Raw genomic sequence first — 17,722 nt, forward strand, 5'->3', positions numbered from 1 at the left:
TATGACAATCGGTATGACAATTGATAGTCATACCGAAAGTCATGCCAATACATTTAATTGTCTTATTAGAATTTCTGTTTAGATTAAAATCTGTTATTAATTCAGCAAGACAATTTATTTGAACTAATATGACAATCGGTATGACAATCAATAGTCATACCGAATGTCTTGCTAGCTCATTTTAATAGTCTTGCTAGTTGTAAATTTTGTCACACCGAAAGTCATGCTGGCCAAAAGGATTGTCATACCAGATCAATTTACATTCGGCTGTTTGATAAAAAGAAGCAGAAGTCTGTTACATTCAAAAAAATAGCAATAAAACAGAACACAAACTCAAGAACAAAAGAAAAAGGAGCAGAAAAATATTTCATCTCATCTGCAACTTCAAGATCAATTTCTAGATTGTAAAGTTAAATCCAATCAACTAGAAATACTTATCTTGTTCTTGTGTATCAATCTAGCGGATTAAAATCCCTAGAACTTAATCTCAAATCGCATTTAGCATTTGATCTTTTAATTACAAAAATAGAAAAAGTTCATGTCGAATTTATTCTAGATTTGTAATAATTGATTTGAGATTAATCCCTTGTAACCGATACCGTAGTTGTAACACCTTTCAAGTTTAATAAAAGTTTTATTTAACTTGAATTTTGTTTCACAATTTTATTCCACATTTTATTCGATTAAACGGTATTGTTTGCATTCAACCCCCCCTTCTACAAACAAATTGGGACCTAACAATTGGTATCAGAGCCTTCGGATTAACGTACAAATCTAGATCCTAGACTTTTGTGTTTCTTTCACTTCTTGAATTTTTTATTCACTTAAAAAAATTCATAATGACTATACAAAAAGTTGGAACCGTTAAAATTCCACTTTTCGATAAAGAAAATTATGTTATGTGGAAGAAGAAGATGCTACTGTTTTTACAGGTTGCTAATCCCAAATATTTGCAAGTGTTGAAGAAGGGTCCAAAAATTCCTATGGTTATGGAACCAGAGGTAATAGAAAATGATGTGGTGATCACCAAAGAGAGAACTTATGTGAAGGATCCTGAGGACTTCTCTCCTGCTAAAATAGAAGAAGCTTCCCTGGATGCTAGCCTTCAATTAATCTTAGTAGATTCCCTTAATCCCCTGATGAATAGACATGTGATGAATTGTAAAGATTCCAAACATATCTGGGAAACTATTGAGATTATTAATGAAGGCACAGAGGAAGCTAGGAAGAACTCTTACGATTCTAATCAGAAGAGTAAATCTGAAAGGGCGTACCTGGCAAAGGGAAGAAGCTGGGATGATACTGACAGTGAAGATGAAGAAGTTGGGAATCTTGCTCTCATGGCTAGTAATGCAAGCACCTCATCGTCAAGAAAAGAGGGCATTAAACAGGTACAACCGGTAGTGTGGATTCTTGACAGCGGATCGTCAAGACATATGACCGGAGATAGAGCCCTGCTATCAAATGTGGTTGAGAAAGCTGGCCCAGTGGTTACCTTTGGAGATAACAGCAAAGGTTTAACGGAGGGATATGGCTGTTTGCTAGCTGGAAATGTTATCATTGAAAATGTATATGTTGTGCAAGGACTTGAACACAATCTGCTTAGCATTAGTCAGTTCTGTGACAACGGCTACAATGTTTTATTCGACAAGCTGAAGTGTCAGATTCTGCACAAGAAAAGTGAAAAACCCTCCTTAATGGGAATCCGGAAAGGAAATCTGTTCGTAGCTGACATGAACTCTGGAAGCAATCTTGAAGTCAATTGTTTCTATGCAAAGGCATCGTCAGATGAGAGTTGGCTATGGCACAAGAGACTTTCCCATCTCAACTTCAAAACAATGAATTCTCTTGTCAAAAGAGAATTGGTAAGAGGTCTGCCTCAGCTGGAATTCTCTCCAGGAGGACTATGTGAGGCTTGCCAGAAAGGAAAGTCAAAGAAAGCAAGTCACAAAGGCACTGACACATCTTCCATAACTGGTGTTCTGCAATTATTGCACATGGATTTATTTGGTCCAGTTAATATCTTTTCTATGTCAAAGAAGTGTTACTGTCTTGTGATAGTTGATGACTATTCCAAGTATACATGGGTTTTATTTCTTCACTCTAAGGATGAAACACCACAAGTTGTGATTGATCATATCAAGATGATTGAGTTAGATTCTAATGTCCCTGTTAGAGCAATAAGGTCAGATAATGGGACAGAATTCAAGAATGCACTTCTCAATGGATTCTGTACAGACAAAGGGATTACCAGACAATTTTCAGCTCCTAGAACCCCTCAGCAAAATGGAGTGGTAGAAAGGAAGAATCGTACATTGATTGAAGCTGCAAGAACGATGTTAAGTGAATCAGGTCTTCCAATGTACTTTTGGGCTGAAGCTGTCAATGCTGCATGTTATACTCAGAATCGAACTCTAATCAACAAAGACTTCATGAAAACTCCTTATGAGATTTTGAATGAACAGAAACCTTCTATCAAATACTTTCATGTATTTGGTGCCAGATGCTTCGTGCTCAAGGATGGAGATGATCGTCGTGGTAAGTTCGAGGCAAAGGCATATGAGGGTATTTTTGTTGGATATGGAAGAAGATCATATAGAGTGTATATCATTGATCAACACAAAGTAACTGAAAGTGTCAATGTTACATTTGATGACACTAAACTCCCTAGTATCCAAACTGAAGATCCTTCTGAGAAACTGAAGTTTGATGATACGTCAGATTCAGAATCAGAACATGGTCAAGAACCTGAGGTTGTTGCTGGTGAAGAACCTGTTAATCCTGATGATACTCAAGGTAATAGTGATGGAAACTTTGGCAACAATGGAGATACCACTGCTACTGACGGAGAATCTTCAAGTCAACATGGCAACAACTCAGGGGGAGATGCTGAAGGATCATCTAGTAGGACACAACATCACAATGAATTTCAAGGCGAATCATCAAGATCAAATCTTCCAAGACAGACTGTCTGGAATAAAGCTCACCCTTTTGAGTTGATTATTGGTGATCCAGATGTTGGAGTCAGAACTAGACGTGCTACTCAAAATGAGTGTCTGTTCTCAGGATTTCTTTCTGAGATGGAACCTAAGAAAATTGAAGAAGCACTGACTGATCCAGATTGGGTGATTGCTATGCAAGATGAACTCAATCAGTTTGAAAGTCAACAAGTCTGGAAACTGGTACCTAGGCCTGTACACAAGAAAGCTGTTAGTACTAGGTGGGTATTCAGGAATAAACTAGATGAAGATGGTGTGGTTACAAGAAACAAGGCAAGATTGATAGCTAAAGGGTATTCTCAAGCTGAAGGCATTGATTATGATGAAACCTATGCTCCAGTGGCTAGACTTGAGGCCATCAGGATAATTCTGGCATTCGCAGCATTTTCAAACTTTAAAGTTTATCAAATGGATGTCAAGAGCGCCTTTCTGAATGGAAAGCTGGATGAAGAGGTATATGTAGAGCAACCTCCTGGTTTTGAAGATCCAGATCATTTGGATTTTGTCTTCTTTCTTTTCAAGGCTATCTATGGGCTAAAACAGTCTCCAAGAAAATGGTATGACACTCTCTCTGAATTTCTTATTGAAAATAGCTTTATTAGAGGTGTCATAGACAAAACTCTCTTTTCTAAAACACATAAGAAGGATACTATATTAGTCCAAGTCTATGTGGATGATATAATATTTGGGTCTACTAATGATAATCTCTGTAAGAGATTTGCTAAGTTAATGCACAGCAAGTTTGAAATGAGCATGATGGGAGAGCTGAAGTTCTTTCTTGGATTACAAGTAAATCAAAGGTTAGATGGAACATTTATTTGTCAATCCAAGTATCTCAAGGAACTCCTCAAAAAGTACAATCTAGAGGATTATGCATCAGCAAGGACTCCATCAACTACAGCTGTCAAGCTTGGACCATGTGAAAACTCCATTAAGGTAGATGTCACAAGCTACAGAGGTATGATTGGCTCGTTACTCTATCTTACTGCAAGTAGACCAGATATTATGTATGCTACATGTTTATGTGCAAGGTTCCAAGCGGATCCTAGAGATATTCATCTCGTTGCTGTTAAACGAATCTTAAGATATCTTAAGGGAACACCAAATCTAGGTATTTGGTACCCTAAAGAATCTGGTTTTAACCTTGTTGGATATACAGATTCAGATTACGCAGAAAGTGTTGTTGATAGGAAAAGCACCTCAGGAAGTTGTCAATTCCTAGGAAGCAGGCTAGTCTCATGGTACAGCAAGAAACAGCAAACAGTTTCCAACTCAACGGCCGAGGCTGAATATATTGCTGCTGGAAGCTGCTGTGCTCAGATCTTGTGGATTAGGAACCAACTCCGAGACTATGGCTCTGTATTGAACAAGATTCCTATTTTATGTGACAATACAAGTGCAATAGCCATCACCAACAACCCCGTGCAGCACTCGAGGACAAAGCACATTGACATCAGGTATCATTTTATTAGAGAGCACGTCATGAATGGTATTGTTGAACTATTTTTTGTTCTAACAGAAGAACAAATAGCAGATATTTTCACTAAACCACTTGACGAATCCACATTTACCAGATTAGTTGGTAAATTGGGCATGTTGAATAGTTTTAGTGATTAATTTAGTTAATATCTGTGATCTGTTCTTGAATAAATTTACAAATGAATTTTTCTTCAATAAAATTTCATTTGCAAATTTATTTTATCATTTTATCATATTTCTTGCTTATTTCTATGTAATATATATTATCTTATCTATTTTCATTTTCCCTACTTGTTAATTTAAAATATCTCAGAATATTTTATTTCCTCTAAAAATATTTTACTATGAATTTTATTTGCTAAAATTCAATAGAAATCTATTTTTGGAATAAAAATAATAAATTCTGATATATTGTCGTTGTTTCTGTAAATATTATAGGTATGTATTTCAGTTTTACTATTTTGTAAATATTTTCTGATATTTTTACTAAGTTATATAAGTCTTTATAAATCTATATATGTATGTGTTTCTGTGTTTAAAGCTGATATGACAATCGGCAAGACAATTGAAATTGTCTTGCTGAAAGTCATTTCAGTTTAAATTTTGTTTATTATATTATTCAGTACAGTTTTATACTGGCAAGACAATCGGTATGACTATCAATTGTCTTGCCAGTTATAAACCATATATATAATTATTTTCCTTCTATTATTATACTGGTATGACAATCGGTATGACTATCAGATTGTCATACCAGTTATAATTTTAGTATTTATTCTATTGTTTCTTTTCCTTCTTTTGCCTGGTATGACAATCGGTATGACAATCCCGGATTGTCATACCAGCTGTTATATAAAGGCGTGTGTTTGTTGTTTTTTTTTAACCATTTTCAGCAGTTCAGTTCTTTTCAAAAAATTCGAACAGTTTTTTTTCTCTTCAGTTTCTCTCTTCTCTCTCTTCGAATTGCTTCTTTCCTTGCTCGAGTTTTTACTCAGCACACAAATTCATCACTTTGTGATATATACATACAAGTATATATATACAGAGGTGCACACGCTAAATCAAATAAAAATCAGTTTGCCCCTTCAAATTCAATTTGTGTTTGTTGATTTTGAACTTTTTTTTATTTCAATTTCTGATTTGTGTCTTTTGGCTTTTCAAAACTGCGTTTGTGAGTTAAGAATTTTAACGAGATACATTTCTGTCTAAATTTTTCGATTATAATTAATTTAATTCGAATTATTAAATTAATTTAATTAATTCGAATTTTCTTAATATTATTCTTAAAATTCTGAAAAGCGTGTGTCTTATTATTATTTTAAATGGCTCTCAATTTCCAAATTGTCGCGCATAATCTGGTTGGTTATTTTAATCCGGAAAAATGTGATGTTGAAAAATTTAAGCCATGGATTAGATTTTTAAATGACCATTCGATTATTAGCTCTGCTATTAAATCAAATGTGATGTTAAACGTCGATCTACTTAGACTGATTTGCACAACCTCTACTGTGGCCGATGATTCAAAATCTTTTTCATTCACCGTCGCAAACACACAGTATGTAGTTGATGAAACAGTCGTCAATCGTGCGTTAAATTTTCCACTAGACAATTTCTGTAATTTACCCTCTGAAAATGATATCTCAAATTTTTTCAATGCTATTCACTATCAGGGGGTGATCAATTTAACCAAACTTTCTAAATCAAATTTGGTGTCTGAATGGGATATTTTCTTCGATACACTTTCCAAAGTGTTTGCCAACTGCACAAAATCCAATTTTCATAACATCACTTCCACTCTGCAGTATATTGGTCTTGCGGTTGTTTTCAATCAAAGGATCAATTTTGGTAAACTACTTTTTCCCATTCTCTTGAGACGTCTAACTTCTGCTTTACGTGATCATTCTACAAATCGTAGGGTATCATGTTACTATGCTCGTTTTCTCATGCTTATAGCAGATCATCTTCTCTCACCTGAACACAAAGCCCTTTTTGCTAACTCTGCAGTAACCGAACCCCCTCCAGTTAGCAAAAAGATTTACACTCGCCAAGACACAACCTTCAAATTCATGCAAGTTCCAGTACTTGTATCTGCTTTCATGGCCACTTATATTCCTTTACCTATTTTCAATCTTCCCGGCCATGAACAGCAACCTCAACCTCCAGTGGTTCAAGCCACCCAGGCTCTTCCATTACAGGTAGTAATTCCTCACTCTCACTCTCTTCCTACTTCTGTTGAAAGACCCCCAGTGGTTGATAGGGCTGACCATGAAGTTGTAGAACCACAGCTTCAATCCCAGGTCATAGAGCCAAACACAGAGTCACATTCTATCTCAACCTTTCCCCCACTGTCTAAAATGTTACCCAGAAGATTTCTAGGAAGTAGTACATTGTTAAATATGAGTGAACCCTCAGCTCTGCCTCCTCCTAAGAAAAGAAGAACATATTCTGAGGCATCTGAAAGCCCATCCTTGTCCTCCCAACAGGACATGGACTTTGAAATGGCCAATGAACAGTTACTAGAGGCATGTCTCAACAGGATGCATCTATTGAAATTCGCCATAGGGCCATGGCATCTTGTACTGAGTCAAGCACAATTCCATTACTCACAATGGAACCATACACTTCCCCAGATCATACTCAGGACACACAGCGAGGAGTGCACGTAGAGTCGGTTACAGTGCCTGCCATAGTTACGGCAGAAGAGCAGTCACATGCTTCAGAGGGAAAATCTGACTCTCCGCCATCTTTAATAGAGTCATTTTCTCCCCTCCCAGATCCAACACCTCTGGCTCCCTTATGGGATTCTCCACTCGCAGATTTATCTGGAGAAAGTGGAGGGCAACTCGGTCAATCTATCCCTGAAGCAATTCAGACATCTATTCCAAAAGATTTGATAGTATTGACTGAGGATCGGGACTCGCGAATTCCCATTGCACCACCACTGACCTCTCTTGAAGAGGCTAGGGTGATTTTTAATGCAGGTACAGAAGAACAGCAACAGGAAGACTCCTCACGAGCAATTATATTGAGAGAAACACATGCACGTGAGGTGAGTGAGCCAAACACGAGTGAAATTCAGGTGAGAGCACACACAGACACAGATACTCAAAACCTGTTAGCTCAAATTGCTGCTCTAAAAGAAGAACTTGCTAAAAGCCAAGCTGAAGCTCAAGCATTCAAAGCACAAGTGGTTGAACGGTCTTCTTCTTCCACCTCTGTCAACAATCAGCTTGCAATCATAAGGAATGACATCTCAGATCTAAAGACCACTGTAATACCAAAGCTCAATTCTATTCAGGACACTCCAACTTTATCAGCTGATGACATATCCAACTTCTGCTCTCTACACACAAGAATGACTTCTCTTGAAGACCTCGTTGAGATGAATCATTCACTGGACTCCTCAAGATTTCTAAAGATAGAGACGGGCATGGAACATCTCAATGAAGGGATGAAGCACCTATATTTCATGATCAAGAATTCTCATTGCCCTAATGAAGAACAAAGAGCTTATTTTGAAGGACCGTCTGGTGGAGGATCAGGCTCTGGAGGTGATGGAGGTTCCAAAGGAAAGTCAGTAGAGGATCCCTCAACTAAGGGGGAGAAGAAAGGAAGTAGTGCCAAAGGGAAAGAAAAAGATACCTCTGCTGGAAACAAAGGAAAGGCTGATGATGTCTACTACAGTGGAGAACAGGATGACTTAGATATTTTTGACATTCCCACTGAACCAGTTCAGGAAGATAAAGATGGGTTATTTGAAGCTGAAGAGGAAAGTGATTTTGGAGAATGGGAAGAAGAAGCTCAAGTGGATCCTATGTTTGAGAAAGAATTTCAGAAGGAGCAGTCAGAGATGAAAAGAAAAGAAGCTGAACTCAAGAAGGTCTCTCAGATCATTGACATGAGAAAAGACATTCAAAGAACAGAAACTCTTCAAAAGCAACGTCTTCATGACATTAAGGCTCAAGAAAGGAGAAGAGATGTCAGACTAAAGATTGGTGAAAAATGGGATGAAGCTAGGAGAGTACTTGATATGCCTCAGCTGAGCACTAACAATGATAGGCAGTTCTTACATCTTCTTGACAAGCTGGAAATCTCAAATTCTAACAATGACATGTACATGAATGCTATCAAGACTGAAGTCTCAAGGATCATAGCTGCTTTTGATAGATCCCTAAATGAGATGAGCATTTTTGTATATTGTCAGAGTGAAGGATCATTCAAGGTGTCACTTCATCTATTTGAGAATCGTTCTTTGTCAGAGATTTGGGTTCTTTTAAACAAAGTCAAAAGAAGCTCAGAATTGAATGAAGTTCTTCGAGAAAGGCTTAAAGAGTTTGCCAGCAGGGCTAGTCCTCAAGTGGTCAACAATCCTCATCAGGTGAGATTCTTTAAGTCTGATTGTCTTCAAATCTGTCAGCTAGATGTACAATCTCTTAAAGACTACTCAGCTAAGCATCTGGTCTGGATGGAACATCATTTGAGAACTGCTGGATATTCATCCATGTTGAAGACTCAAGCTGCTGACTTGATTCAAGCTTATTGTGAAAAGAATGTTAAAAGATACAATCAACTCAAGAATAAGCTGAAGTCAGTTGGAGTTCAACCAGTCAGACCAGCAAGCTTCACTTCAGAAAAGGATCGTGTCTTTGACAAGGAATTGCTTCAAGATTTAGAAGAAGGTGAAGTCAGAAGAGAAGACAACTGAAGTCAATTAGCTCAAAACTCAATGTAATATGATTAGAGCTTTATGAATCAAGATAGTCTAATGTAGTTTTATGTTCAGGCTAGAGGAACATCTATCTTGTATTCACTTATAAATTTCATTTGGAATCTGAAAAATGTTAAATATAATCCAGAACTTTTCTGCTATTTACTTTACATTACTGTTTATATCTTTTTCTTATTTGTTAGTTGAGTTATCCTCTAGGTATTTGTTGTTATTGTCTAACAAGCAAATAGGGGGAAATTGAAAGGCATATGTCATAGCCTACTCGTTTATTCGAGTATTTAACTCAACTCAAATAAGAATGTAATAAGTAAATAGTGGATCAATCGTCAGAGAGATCTCATAATGTAACATCTGTCAAAGAATAAAGAAACATTGTTCATCTGCAGACTTGAAGATTCACTGGAAGAAGTTCAAGAATTTGATCATGCCTCAGTGATATAAATCAAGATCGTGGATTTAATCAAGTGACAGAGATCTCGTCAAGGTATCATTTATTACAAGGATTCAATCAGAATATCAAAGTCAAGACATGAAGAAACGTCACGGAAGTTAGTCACTCATGAACCAGACAGTACATCGAGTGTCAGCATTGAAGTGGCGGAATTGATTCATAAGTCTCAGTGACTTTCAGAAGATTGTCAGAAGAATGGATGTTGCTCAGCGTTAGTATTAATTCTCTATTAATTAATTAAGTCATATAATTTAATTAAGAAAATAAATTAAATCTGCAAAGATTAATTTATTGATTAATTGAATTAAATTGATTAATTAATTTAGAATTAATATTAAGGATTTACAAGATTTTAATTGGTTTAAAATCTGCTTAAATTCAGCAAGACAATTCATTTGAACTAGTATGACAATCGGTATGACAATTGATAGTCATACCGAAAGTCATGCCAATACATTTAATTGTCTTATTAGAATTTCTGTTTAGATTAAAATCTGTTATTAATTCAGCAAGACAATTTATTTGAACTAATATGACAATCGGTATGACAATCAATAGTCATACCGAATGTCTTGCTAGCTCATTTTAATAGTCTTGCTAGTTGTAAATTTTGTCACACCGAAAGTCATGCTGGCCAAAAGGATTGTCATACCAGATCAATTTATATTCGGCTGTTTGATAAAAAGAAGCAGAAGTCTGTTACATTCAAAAAAATAGCAATAAAACAGAACACAAACTCAAGAACAAAAGAAAAAGGAGTAGAAAAATATTTCATCTCATCTGCAACTTCAAGATCAATTTCTAGATTGTAAAGTTAAATCCAATCAACTAGAAATACTTATCTTGTTCTTGTGTATAAATCTAGCGGATTAAAATCCCTAGAACTTAATCTCAAATCGCATTTAGCATTTGATCTTTTAATTACAAAAATAGAAAAAGTTCATGTCGAATTTATTCTAGATTTGTAATAATTGATTTGAGATTAATCCCTTGTAACCGATACCGTAGTTGTAACACCTTTCAAGTTTAATAAAAGTTTTATTTAACTTGAATTTTGTTTCACAATTTTATTCCGCATTTTATTCGATTAAACGGTATTATTTGCATTCAACCCCCCCCCCCCCCCCTTCTACAAACAAATTGGGACCTAACACCCTCCTTGACCGTCTCAAGGAGGGAATTCTTCTACGAGTACCTGCAACAAATACGTTAGTGAAAACAATCTCCATTCTTCCTTCCATGCTTGCTTTATCCTCCAGATATCCCTGTTTTCCTTGTCCTAAATGAGGACAAGCCCAACTATACAAGAGTGTGCATTCCTCGTGGACAGGAAGCGTCCTAGTTCCGTTGTCAGGGCCACCTTGGCTTTAATCAATTCACCTCACACAATCCACTAGAAGTTGGACGCGTATGTATACATTTTTGGGGTGTCCACCGATTCGATCATGTGACATTTTGTACCTAAAACAAACTTGCCTTAGCACATTGCAGTCCATAACCTTATTCTTCATCTTCCCGCTCCAATTCAATTCCAATTGATCCGTTCTTGACCCGAAATGATCCTTGACCAAATTTTGGGTATAACAACATTTTTGCTACATCATCAAATAACTAATAATGGAATGTAAATACGTCGAATTTAAAATTAAATTTAATGAGTTTGATAAAATGTTAGTTAAATATGAAATTTTTGGTTCTAAAATAAAATTAATATTATAGTGCAAAAACTATTTTAACACCAAAAAATATTTTTTGATTTCAAATTATATTAATGATTATAGTTATTTTTCATCTCCTATTTGACTTACTCTTATCCGTTTGAGTTTTAAGATTTTGTTCCTATATCATATATATAAGGTTAAATATAACTAAGTATTGGATTTTCTTTTATAAATAGTATCTTCTATTTAAGACTAAAAATATTTGTAGTCATCTTTGTCATTTTATTAAATCACTATAAATAAAATGTATGTTATTTTAGTTTAAATAAAATTTAGGGGAGATACACAAAATTTTATTAAATTTACAAATATTTGGTTGTAAAATAAAATTGAAATTATATTTTAATACCAAAATATAATTGTTTATCTCATATTGTAACAATAACTATAATTATTTTAGTTTTAGAATTAAACTATAATTATTTTAGTTTTAGAATTATATTATAGAATTATACAACGATGTAGTGATATTATGAAACTTGTCTTTTCCTTTTTAAATCAACAAACACGTTTCCAACAGTTTCTACTTCTCTTTTGGTAGGCTGCTTTAAGTTTGTACCTGCCGTAACATTTGCTAGTATTTTCTCTCAGGATTTATTTTGTAAAACGAATGTGTTATTTCAATAAAATTGACATAATATTGTTGGGTTTAATTTTAATCTCCAATCTTCTTCCGAATGAAATGTGCAATTGTGTAAGATTCTATTTGTAAATTTCTTATTGTCGTTAGCATCAGTGAATTAGAGTTAGAGTGAGTTGGAGTAATACACTAAAAATTTGGTTTGACTATAAATCTGAATCTAATTAATTATCAATTTTTGCAATTATTTTAAGAGAGCGATATTAAAATGAAGAAGAAAAAAGCACCTTAAGTTGAGAATGTAGCAGTTGAGGGCATTCCCATGAACTCAAGTCAAATTAGATGTACATGGATGGATTCTTCAACAAAGTTGGCAAATGTATATTTTCAAATTGTTTGACTGTTGACAGTTTGGTTTGTGTAAATCATCACATTAAGTAGTCCTTGTAAAAGTTACTTATCCAAGAAAATACACCTCTAACTTCTGAACAATGTAATAGCTGTTCCACAAACTCAAAATTCTGGGTGTTTCTAGGAGAAAAAGAAGGTTTAGTGTCTACCTCGATCATGTTCAGAACGGCTTTCCCAAGTAAAATGTGCATACAATTTTTCAAATGTATGATATACAAATGAAAGTTACTCCCTGCCGTTTCTGTTTCCTTTACCTTTTGATACACACTTAACACTTAATTGTGCTTTGATAAGTAAGTTGTTGAAACCACTTGGCAGTTTTTATCTGATACTTCATGTGTAGATCTCATTTTTTTACAATTTTTTCTAGTATTTGGAGTTTCATAATTTATTTTTAATATTTTTATTTTTTGAACAAGAACAAAAACTTTTAATTTTTATTCATTTTTATGTTAAAATAATTAATCAAACTATATTATATACATAGATGACTCCCCGTCCGGCCAACTAAAAAAATAATCCCAACCTACTTATCTTGAAAATTAATCCATATAAAACAGAATACAAAATTTAAAAATCTTGAAATCTTTAAAATTCCGCTTTGGTTGCCAAATATATATTATTTAAACTTTATATCGATCGTTCTGCCAAGTAATAGTAAAAACTTTTGTATTCAAATCAAAGAAATTCATACATCCTCGCCATTGAAGAGGTATCCTTGCAAATCTATACATGTTATATTTACAGTAGATGAAACGACAACGCTTCAGTTTAACTACTTACTGTGTATAGAAATTTCCTTAAGTTTCTTTAACCGGCGATCTAAAACTCACTTAATTCACCCAGAATTGTAAAGTATAAAATACAAAGACAAAAATTAAAAAAAAAAACAGATAGAACTGTAAGATCCTAGCACAAGCAATTGTAAGTATTCTTTTTGTACCGGAGAGGAAGAAACCTTTTGTTCCTAGAAGTAAAATAAAAGAACGTATGTTTAAGCTTGAACCATGCAATCTTTCTGATCTTCTTGGCGGATCTGAGCCTGACCCGGATCACTTTCTTGACCCGAAAGAAAGAAATCTTGATTTTATCAGACAAACTCTTCTTCCGGGAGAAATGATAGCTTCTGAGAAAAAGTTGCCTCTTCTCCATGTCTGTGTAACTCATGGACTCACTTCTGAAGATTGGAACATAGCTCATTTGATTCACAACCATTTACCTTTGTACTAAGAGAGAAGAAAAGAAGAGAGGATAGAAAGTAGAAAGTGTTAAAAGACTTGAGAGCTAAGGAGAGTAGAATAAGTTGAAGGGAATCAAGAAGGTGTTATATATAAAATTTAGGAGACATGTGTGTGCATGTAATATAAAATGTAGGATAATATTATTAAATGAGGTGGAGTCATGCATGTGGACAAGTTAAAGTCGTAGCCTGCTTCTGTTGATTTGGATTTCTTGAGAGGGACTTTATTCAGCCGTCGAGTTGATATGCACCTCCAATCAAAAATTTGAAACACTAGCATCTCCATTTACCTTTTTTACAAATGATCTTTTATATATTTTCTTTCGACTACTGGATACCAATTTCCTGGGATAATCTTCTGTAGTAATTGCAGATAGTAACTATCACTACAATATTTTATCATCATAATTATATATAAGGTAAATTTTTCAATTTTTTTCTAATTCTAAATAAAAATTGTATTTTTTAATTATATTCATCAAATCAAGGAGAAAGTTTGAGTGAGAAAAAATTTAACACTTTCACTAAAAGTATTTAACATATTTATTTTAACAAATATGACTTATAACATTGCAATGAGTATAAGAAATTATTTGTTCCAAAATAATTAACCAATGAACAAAGGTTAAATTATAGGGATAAACTAGGGTCAAACTCATGATTTAGAACATAAACTCTTAATCCATTTAACTAATCTATCCTATAATAAAATCAAATTAAACAGTATTACTTAGAACTATAGAACTATCAATTAATTTGCATGAGTACTTCCAAATTGTAGTTAAACTAGTTGAAAATTTGAGGACTCAGATACCATTAATTAAAATTTGAAGAGGCAATTAGCTAGATCAAGTTTGGAGTGTTATAATGAAAAATCTTATTTTTAGAGCAATTTTTAGTTTACAGAGCAAAAAATGACAAAAATACAAAACTATACCCTATATATGCAAATAAATAATTTTTGAAAAAAAAACAATATGAAAATAATTTGATTTTTTTTATATATTTTTACTGTAAAAATTAAAAAAAACTGTTTTATATAAATAACATTTCTCTTTTACAGTTTATCCTGTAAATTAAGTTCTCAAGTCGATGAATAAAAAAAACAATATACTGATTTTCACAAGTGGCCGGTCACAAATAGTCAGACGGGGTTAGTAAATGTGATAATTTTGTATTTGTCTTTACTACGTGGTTTCTACCTTGTTGGCTCCTTTAACACGACATCAACACGTTTGCATATATAGTTTTTGAATTGACCGCAGATATATATTAATATTAATGATGTGGACAAATCTATCCCCGTCAATTTCCTTTCATTTCTTTCTTTCCCCAGCCTCACTCTGTTTTTCATCTTTCTTTTCAATATTTATATATTGAAAAAATAGTCATTCATTTATAAAATATTTACACATTTTATTATTGTTTCAAAATTTACATTGCTACAATTGTTATTTTTTAGAAACATAAGCTCCAGTAATTGTCATCAGAGCTTAATTTATTTATTTTTTTTGGCATAAAACATGGACTTTTTGGACTCTGCTATATGATAGACTTATTGGACTCTGCTACATTGGTTTTATTCACATTTTATATAACAATTTCCTTTTAAGTTGCTGAAGTCAACAAGAATATACGGAGATTGGTTATGAAAACATGAAGCGAAGATTGCACTTCTATGTGAAGCAACAGCAGCAGCCAGCCACAATAACAGGTAGGAAACTTACAAAGCAAGTGTTCACAAGTCTTAACTGGCAATAACAGTCTTAGATAAATTAGTCTTGGCAACTTCAGAACATGCAACAGATACAACCAAATCAAACACTGGTATTAAGTATATAACTAATCTCTTACATTAACTTCATCTAGTCAACCTTCTAATACAAGTTTTTACATTCATGATTACAATTCTTACAAGAAAACTCATAAGTAAACTTCAGATAAACCCCCTGGCCAACTATGCAATGTTTGACCAAAATTACCCAAGGATCATCATTAACATATATTTTTCTTGGACATTTAGTAACCCCACACAACAATTGCTTAAGTAGGCGCCAGACTATTTTCGGAACATCACCGCTTGAGAAGGTAGAATAGACTAGATATTGGTTGCTCCGGAGCCGATGTAAAAGGTTTTTTAATCATCTATATACTCCATTGATGACTTTTTTGTGTGCCAATACGGTGTGTTAATTATGACATGAAATAACTTCAAGTAAGCGTTTAAAAAAATCAAGAGATTCGTCCATCATAGATCTTGCAGAACTTAGTTTGCAAGTGCAGCTGGAATAAGTAGTTTAATTTAGCACCCTCCACAAACTCACAAACAAACTGTAAGTGCAAGATATATATAGTAAAAGTAGCATTTTTTGTATATTTGCAAAAATCAATCTCTTGACATATTAGTAGAAGGCAATGTATGTGATTCAAGATTGTTTTCTTAATATGGTCTGTTCTCCTGCAGATGCTAATTAGGACACCCAAAAAACTCCAATAACAGAACAGCCTTTCCATCTTGAAATAAGCCCAGATAAAAGCATGTTGTTTCACATGCAAAAAGCCTAGTGCGTACAACTCCAATAACAATAACCTTTTACTCTTCAATGAAGTTAGAGCAGCAACATGTCGATCTACACCATCGAAACCATGCATGTTTCTTTCATTTCAAACATTCGATTGAATGAAGGAAGATATTTGCAGCATTTTTTGTTAATTTAGCAGAAAACTGAAAATATAACCAAGTTCCAAACTATTTTCCAAGGCTGTTTATATGTGGATTATATAAGATGAAATATTAACATTCGAAGTTAAATTTGAACTTCTGTCTTGTGCTGTATTATGATGTTTGGAAAATTAGATCTAACGCCTGGACATATGGTGTAGGCAGTAGAATAGATGATCAAGATGGGAGTGAATTTAACATCCCAAATTAATAAGAATAAGAGTGTTTCTTTTTTAAGTCCGAAATATCAGAATATTAAACTGAATCTCTCTTTCTAAGGGCATCTCCAATTGGGATTGGCAAGGACGTTGTCAAGGTTATGTGTCATGGCACCCTTGATTGCATACCTATTGGAGTTGAGAGGTTGCCTACACAGGCTTGGCAACCCTTGGCAACTTCCTAAATTAGCAAAAAATCATAAAAAAACATTTAAAGTATATATTAATCAACCCACTTTTATATTAAACTAAATATAAAATTAATATAGAGGGACCACATGGGCAACCTTTAAAGTTGCTTAACTATTGGAGTAAAATTTTAATAAATGTTGTCAAGAGTGACATGGATGTGAGAGACAATTAAAAAATAATATATTTAATGATTTGTCATGTTTTGGCAATTTTGTTAACAACCTCTATTGGAGATGTCCAAGAGCATCTCCAATAGAGGTTGTCAAGGGGTTGCCAAATCTTATGTGGCATGGCACCCTTGGTTGCCAACCTATTGGAGTTGTATGGTTGCCTACCAAGGTTGTCAAAATTTGACAACTTCCTAAAATGGTTAAAATACATATATAAATGCAAAAAAAATTATATCAATAATGTATTTTTTTAGTTTATAAGTCATTTACAATTTAATTTAAGGGACCTATGTGGCAACAATTAAATAGGGGTTGCCAAGGAGATTGCCCAGTTTTTGTGGCATGACACCCTTGGTTGCCTACCTATTGGCAGAGCTGTAAAAAGCGCAAATCAGACCTAAGCCGAGAGATAACTTTCTAGCGCTTAAGCGGTAAAGCGGCCGCTTAATCGGTTTTAAAAGCGGACCATTAAACGGATTATATTTAAAAAAAAATATTTTTATCTTGTTATTCATAATCAGTACATACTTTTCATTAATAAAAAAAATATAATAAAATTAATAAATTATGTTGATGACGATACTCGAATCTTGAATTTTTAGTAATAGTTTAAAAAATTAATTTCACAATCATCATTTGTAAAATTGGAGTTTTTCTGTTTGTTTTATTTTTTATTTTTTAATTCACCCGCTTAATCCCGATTAATCCGATTTTGACACGCTTAATCCGATTTTGACCCGCTTAAACTCCACTAAACGTTTAAAAACCCGATTTTACTATAATCGAGGCGTTTAAGTCCCGCTTCCGCTT

This window comes from Apium graveolens, chromosome 7 (assembly GCF_009905375.1).
Source record: "Apium graveolens cultivar Ventura chromosome 7, ASM990537v1, whole genome shotgun sequence".
In the NCBI taxonomy this organism is placed as follows: Eukaryota; Viridiplantae; Streptophyta; class Magnoliopsida; order Apiales; family Apiaceae; genus Apium; species Apium graveolens.